At 42.5% G+C, this 6,873-nt stretch overlaps 1 protein-coding gene across 1 annotated transcript in view; it reads left to right on the top strand.

Moving 5' to 3' along the window:
- The first annotated feature begins 486 nt into the window (after window positions 1–486).
- Window positions 487–6,873, top strand: part of LOC306934709 (1-acyl-sn-glycerol-3-phosphate acyltransferase gamma-like) — a 32,061-nt gene continuing 25,674 nt past the window's right edge. The window contains exon 1 of the mRNA XM_079517401.1: window positions 487–676. The gene's annotated coding sequence lies outside the window, so the exon portion shown is untranslated. The remainder of the gene's footprint in view (window positions 677–6,873) is intronic.

The following is a 6,873-nucleotide window of genomic DNA, read 5'->3' as shown; positions in this document are numbered from 1 at the left end:
GCCCTACCCTTAGATCTAGAATAATTGCGACCTCATCAAAACCTGGATAGCCATACATGGTTTGACATACTAGATCTGCATACTGTAGGCTATATGGAGCCGGCCAGCAACTCTGGCCGGCTCCATATATTTGTCCATAATGTTTGTTTGTCAAAATCTGACTAACAAACATAATTTTCACAAATAATTGTTTTCTATCTTTATTGATTTCCATGTAACAGGGTTGTTTTGTACACAATATTAAAGGGGACATTTCAATTGATGAAATAGAGCTTTTAAAAATAGATTTTGGCGACTCAATCGAAAAATAAAATACACCTGAAAAGGTCAGAGGGACCGTAAATCGTATCGGTTTCGTGGAATGACTCCTATAATGCTCTCTGTGAGAATGTCATCTAAAAAAAGAAAAAAAGTTATTATAGTTTGTGAATAAAGAATGAGGGGCCGGACCGGATGTAGGAAATCTCTGATTTGCTATAAGGGGGAGAGAGAGACGGCCGGGGGGCATTAACCGTCAAACAATAGCACTCTGGGTCTGCTCCGCACATCCTAAAGTCACTGTGCTTCGGCTTTATATGGTACAGTTCTATGTTTAAAAGAAGGGATCAGTGAAACACATGACTACGTTATCTGCAGAACCTGCAGAAACATCCAGCTTTGGCGTGGAATCTTTCAGGTAAGGTGCAAGAGCAGCACACGCAGTATGTCTGTGTGTGTATATGTATGCCGCTTACTGAGTCAGTGCTGTCAGCAGCAAAACAGCGAGGCGACCGGTTAGCTGACTGCTGTTACGCCGACACTGGTGACCCGTTGAACGGCGCTACTCCGGGGGTTGTCGGGTTCGTTTAGCTGGTGTCTATAGTCTAGATAATGATTTGAGCGGTTAGTTTATTTGTCCTTTAGAGCATTTATGAGGGAAATATAGTGTCATTTTAATTCTAGCTTTAAATTGTATAATTTGTCACATGCGACGTCTTGCGCCACAACATTCGACGGGACACCAATTTCTGGGTCGCGTATTGCTAACTAGCATAATGTTAGCAAAGCGACACGTACGGGCCGGGTTGCACGTTAATTCAACGTTCAGTCACTCGCGTGTGCAATATGAGGTAACTGTTACAGAAAGCTTGTCTGTGACAAACAAACTGAACGTGTTTTGCAAAACACAATGTTCTATAACTGCCCGAAGTTAGCATAAAGTGTTTAGCCGTATACTTCGTCGCTCAACCATGTCACTCGACTTAAATTAAACCACATATTATTGTCGTAAGAAGAGTTGACACTTGTCGAAAGCATTGTCCGAGCCCCAGTCTGAACCGTCATAACGTTGATGCTATGGCGGCTCTGATACTTTGACAGGTCTGTCCATTGTATTACATGTTATTATGCGGTAACCGGGGTGTTGTTGTATTATTAGCCTTCCTAAAAACGTTGGCCGGCTAAAGTCAATCAGTTATGTGTGGTGGTGGGCAGTGGCAGACATTGACTTTCCTAAACCTGATTATGTGTCATTGGTTGTGGTGCAATGGTGACGGTGGTGATCACTATTTATTGCACTTGTCAGACTAGACTTTTTTATTCTAGGAAGGTAGGTGTGTGTGCCTGCAACATTGCATGTCACATCATGTGCGCTTTGTGTCGCTGGGAGTGTGACGTGGTGCTGTGCTGTAACGGTGTCGTACCACCTATATGACCACCACACACTCACACACCGGGTTACTGGAGTTCAGTGAGTTCAAGTCAAGGATAACTTCTTCAGACCTTACCTTGTGTAGCTATATATATATATATATATATATATATATATATATATATAAATGCCTTGATATTCTTGACATGCCTTATTCCTTTCTCAGCAGCCCCCTCACGCCTAAATATTAGCTTTTTAGTCATGTTTTTTGTGTGTTTTATCAGTTGCCATTTGGTCTCACTTGACAAAGGAGATCGCTGTTCTATGACAACCTGGCAAAAAGTAAAGGTTATATAAATAAGATATTGTGCAGCTATAGAGCCCTACGCCTTTTTATGTGCATGAAAAAAACGAATACATTATTTTCTTTAAACTTGACTTCAGTGTTCCATTTCACATAGCCGTCTAGTCCCTGGTACATACTGTCTTTGGAATGTTGCCCAGTCTCTTCCAAATTGGCTCCTGGCTAGCTGTACACAAAACTGCAGGGTAGAACAAAATGCTAAAGGAATGCATTAGAGTCACTTCATTATTGTATTGCATGTTTTTTGTTGTTGTGGTGTCTATGTATGCATGCAGCAGTGCATTAAAGGAGGACATGTTGGACCATTATGCAGATAGAATTGTAATGTGTGGACTGACATGGCAAGGAGATCCAACAGTGTTGCCAGATTTTGCGAGAGAACTAAGCAACCGTGTCTACGAACACTAGCCTAAAAGAAGCAACTTACAGATGAGCACTTTAAACCTACTTTATATGCATTGGGCCTCATTGATTGTGTGTGGGTTGGGGGGGGGGGGGGGGGGGACCATGCTGCCCTTGGGAGAGATTAGATTAGAATGCTGGGACATATCTCTATTCTCTGATCTCGTGTCGGCTGTACAAATGTCATTCTCCATTGCAGTTTTTTTCTTTTTTGATTGATGTGTTCGCTACGAACCATTAGCAGACCATGAACAGAATACTGTTTAGAATACATTTCCATTTCTTGACTTTTGGTAAAGGACAAGTCTGGCCTTCCACCTTAATCGTCTCTGGTGCGGCGGTCATAAATGAGCCACATGGAATGAAAGATTTGCATAATTTATTCCATGAAGGAATCCATTGCTTGTCCAATCACATGAAATTAGAAACTCTTACGTCTCTTTTGAAATTGACTGCTACAAACAAAGCTATGCTGCATGTATTAAACTGCAACTATCTATTATGTTCTTGGAACCCCTGACTTAAGCATTATTTCTAGGGATGGGTCAGAATAATCAAATATTTGAATAATAGTTTTTGAGGATAAAAATGTATCATCGTGGTCGAATAATCGAATATCTGTTATTAACAGCAGTAGAATAATCAACTTTGCACATCCCTAGTTATTTCATGGTGTAATTCTAACATAATGAAAATGCCAAATCGACAAGCTCACAATGCATTGGGATGCATTGTGAGCTTGTCAACTAAAACCTTTTGCCCAAAATGTGATCATTTTATAAAATTATTGATTATTTTGTAGGCGATTAAATAGATTATTTCGATGTACTGTTGCAGCCATAGTTAAATCATAAACCTTTCTGTAGCACTGACAGACTGCTACAGAGATAAAGCTATATGTAATTGACCAGAAAAGGATAATTCCAAAAGCATTCCATGCTTTTCTTGCAGCGCGTGATTCTGCTTCATAAAAAACATACATGGCAATGTATGTTGTACATTATAGACATCAGTTACGTAACCTGCAAGGTACTGGTATGGCCTCAGCTTTCTCACGATCGTGTGCGTAAGGGGAAAATTTGAATATTTCCAAAATTGTTATTACACTTTATGTCAAAACTGTTCCTGTGGATGCAAAGTGATATTGTACTATATCTGATTCACTTTTATACCACTGAATGGTATAAAAGATCTGTTTCTCCAGATTGGGTAAATTGCCGATCACAGGTCGAGTCATTTGGAGTGAAAATCAGTCGATTTAAATCTGTGGCCGATCGATCGGAGCAACTCTATAGTGACAGCCCTACTCTCCTCTCTGCCTTAGTGTAGGTGTAGGACTAGTGTAGCACTAGGAGCCCATATGGAGTGGTGATGATGGAGGCGGCTAGGAGAACTGGAAATGCTACATAGCATTTGAGGCATTCTTCAAAAGCCCTTTTTTCTAGGCTCATTAACCACTTAGGTTAATGTGCGGGGGTATAGTAAATAGCTGACCTACAAGCTTATGATGCATCACATTTGCATTGTGAGCTTGTAGAGCTACACTTTTTGCTATTTTAGAATGTTGCCCAAAACGGGGGCAACTCCTTAAAAAGTGGTTAAATGTATATGTCTTGCTTCTGAGATGCATACACAGAAAAGGCATTTATTGAAAAGAAACGGGGAAACCAGCTAGTGTGCATGTAGTCCATCCATGTACATTAGTGCTATACTGTGCTTTGGAATCTGAATGCCCTTCTTTGTCCAGCTTATCACAATGTATTTTCATCTCCATTTATAATTATAATCCACTTTTAGGCCCAGTGGTGGAGCCCAAGGCTTGTACTCGGGCACAGAATGCTTGATTCGGTTTTCTTCAATGTTGGCATGAGAGTTTATTTCTGTCCCTCAGCCTGCTTGTACACACTACACAGTATGAACCATGTCTGACACTAACCCCGTCACCAACCCCAAGGCTTTTGACTTGTGTTAGCCTGGCCCACACAGTCATACTTGTCCTGTGGCTGTTTTGATGGGCAAAACACAGTTTGATGGCCGTTAACACAGTTTGTTGGGCGTGGTTTGTCTTTGTATGTAGGTGGGAGGAAACCGCTCATCATTGAGCTCACCATGCTTTGGGTTTATTTAGCCCTCAACAGACTTGGTTGGTAGAGACACGAAAGCTGGCAAACCACTTCTCCCCCATACAGTATGCAGGTAAAGTCTTTGACCTGTACACAGAGGTCACTGCTCTGAGTTGCATCCCACAAGTGGCCAATGGTAAGGCCAGGAATGACAAAAAATGAAAGTAGTGTCCGACCGTCCGCACAGTGCGTACACTGTATCTTGCTCCACTGTCTAGTGCTCTTTTTGAGCGGCGCTAGCTAGGGATGTCTAACGGTTAAGCTAAGCTAAGCCTTTTTTATTATTAAGGAAGATCAGCATGCATGTCACCGTGTTCTGTTTGTTGACTTTTCGCGGACGAGAAAACCCTCAAACATCGATAGCACATGGCTAACTTGATAGCCGTAAGCCGTGCCAGTGTGGGGAGGAGGAAGCGGCGGCAGCTGTAAACGTTCTAATAATGGATTTAATAATGCCAAGTAGGTCTCTGCATTGATACGCTCGACATGTTGTGTTAATCTCGTCTCGCTGTCACTCGCTTAAGTTTTGACTACCGCAAAGCTACCGTTGTAGCCAACTATAGCCATTGAAGTACAACAGAGAACTTTGGGACATTGCGGGGGCAGAAAACAGCGCCCGAGCGCTGTTCATGCAGCCTGGAGTGTGACAAGCTGGCCGGCGCAAATAACAGCAATTTTAGGCATGTGTGCAACATGACAACTGTATTGTACAAAGTATTGTACTGTACAGTGACAACTACAGTCTCTGTAATGTTTATGTTGTACTATTACTAAAACAATCTAAAATAAAGGGATTTAAGATCAGAACACCCATTTATTATTATGCAAATTAACCGTAAAGCTGATAAGCATACTCGGATATTTCTTAACGGTCGGCTAACCGGCTAGCCGGTTACCCCCCGACATCCCTAGCGCTAGCCACCTCTATGTCCAGCTTTGAGGGTCTGTGAAAACACAAAGATTGAAGACAAATGTGTGTAAACAGTAAACACAAACATTGAAGACAAGTGTGTAAACACAAACATTGAAAATAAAAGTGAGTACGCAAATTGTGATTGGCCAGAATAAGATGATGTATGATAAGAGTGCACCTCACTTCACACAGGTGTGATTTATTTTCTTTTATCACCACCAAGGCCAGATAATACACCTATTAGTCTTTTTAGCATAGCAGGTGGCATTGTGAATGTGTTCACCACTGAAGCCCTGTTTTATTTAATGGTTGTACAATGGTATTGCACAGCAAAAATAGCTGATCTACAGTTAAAGCTCACAATGCATAGCCAAGATTTTTGCTATTTATTTTTTAAAGGTTTTGAAAATAAACAAATTGAGGCCTGGGTGGCTGGCGTAGCCGTCTGGGCACCTTGGCTGGTAATCCAGTCTGGCAGTGTGCCGCGGGTTCGACTCCCGATCCCGACGGCCTTTACTGTGTGTCACCCCTAGCCTGGCTAATAAGCCAGACTAATATCACACAACACTGTCGCGGTATATCAGTCTGGGCTGGCTCCACTTGGATTTCATTTCCCGGGGAACATTTTCTCTTCGACGCAATTGGTCAGAGCTACTGTCAGTCAAAGGTCTCAAGCATTGAACGTCACTGTACCAAAGCCCGCCTATATTGCATACCGTGTCCCGATTGGTCCGACCTGTTCTCTGCTGTAGGAAAGAGGCGTGCTACTGAGCCTCGCCAGACCGTAATCCGCTGGTAGGCACCTTTTTTTTGCCAACGGCTGATTCGGTCTGGTTTATTAACCAGGCTATGTCACCCCCCCCCCCCCCCCCATCTCTCTCCCCATTTCCTGTCAGCCTACTGTATACCTATCTCTCTATAAAAATAAAGGCGAAAGCCACAAAAACATATCTTAATAAATAAATAAATAAAGTTGAGACAAGTTTATAAATGTACCTACAATGCACATGCCCGAAATAGGGAGGGACACCAGGTTGAAAGTGTCTACCTCATCCTTGCTCCAGGAGCGCCCATCCTCCCTTTTGTTGATGCTAATTAGATGAGACGTATCCAGGGTAGCTGTAGTTTGCTAATCAGCCCTAATCTGATCCATTGGATTAGAAGGGGTGGATGCGCGTACGGTTTGCATGTGTCTTCCACAAGTCGGCCATCTTCCAATCTGACTCTTATTCAATAGCGTATGCTTGAGAAACTACTGTGGGCTTGGGATTCATTTTGTACAGGCTCCCTTTTTGTTGCTTTCTCCATCAGGAACTCTTATTTTTGGCACTTTTTGAAGTGCCAGGGACTCGCAGGGGCCCAATCCACCCTTATGCTGATTGAGCAGTTCCAGCAGCGGGATCTGGCTGCGTTCTTGCTGTGATCATCATAATCTCCCCTA

The sequence above is a fragment of the Electrona antarctica genome (assembly GCF_951216825.1).
Source record: "Electrona antarctica genome assembly, chromosome: 13".
In the NCBI taxonomy this organism is placed as follows: domain Eukaryota; kingdom Metazoa; phylum Chordata; class Actinopteri; order Myctophiformes; family Myctophidae; genus Electrona; species Electrona antarctica.
The sequence above is the reverse complement of the archived record's forward strand: the minus strand, read 5'-3'. Positions and strand labels throughout refer to the sequence as shown.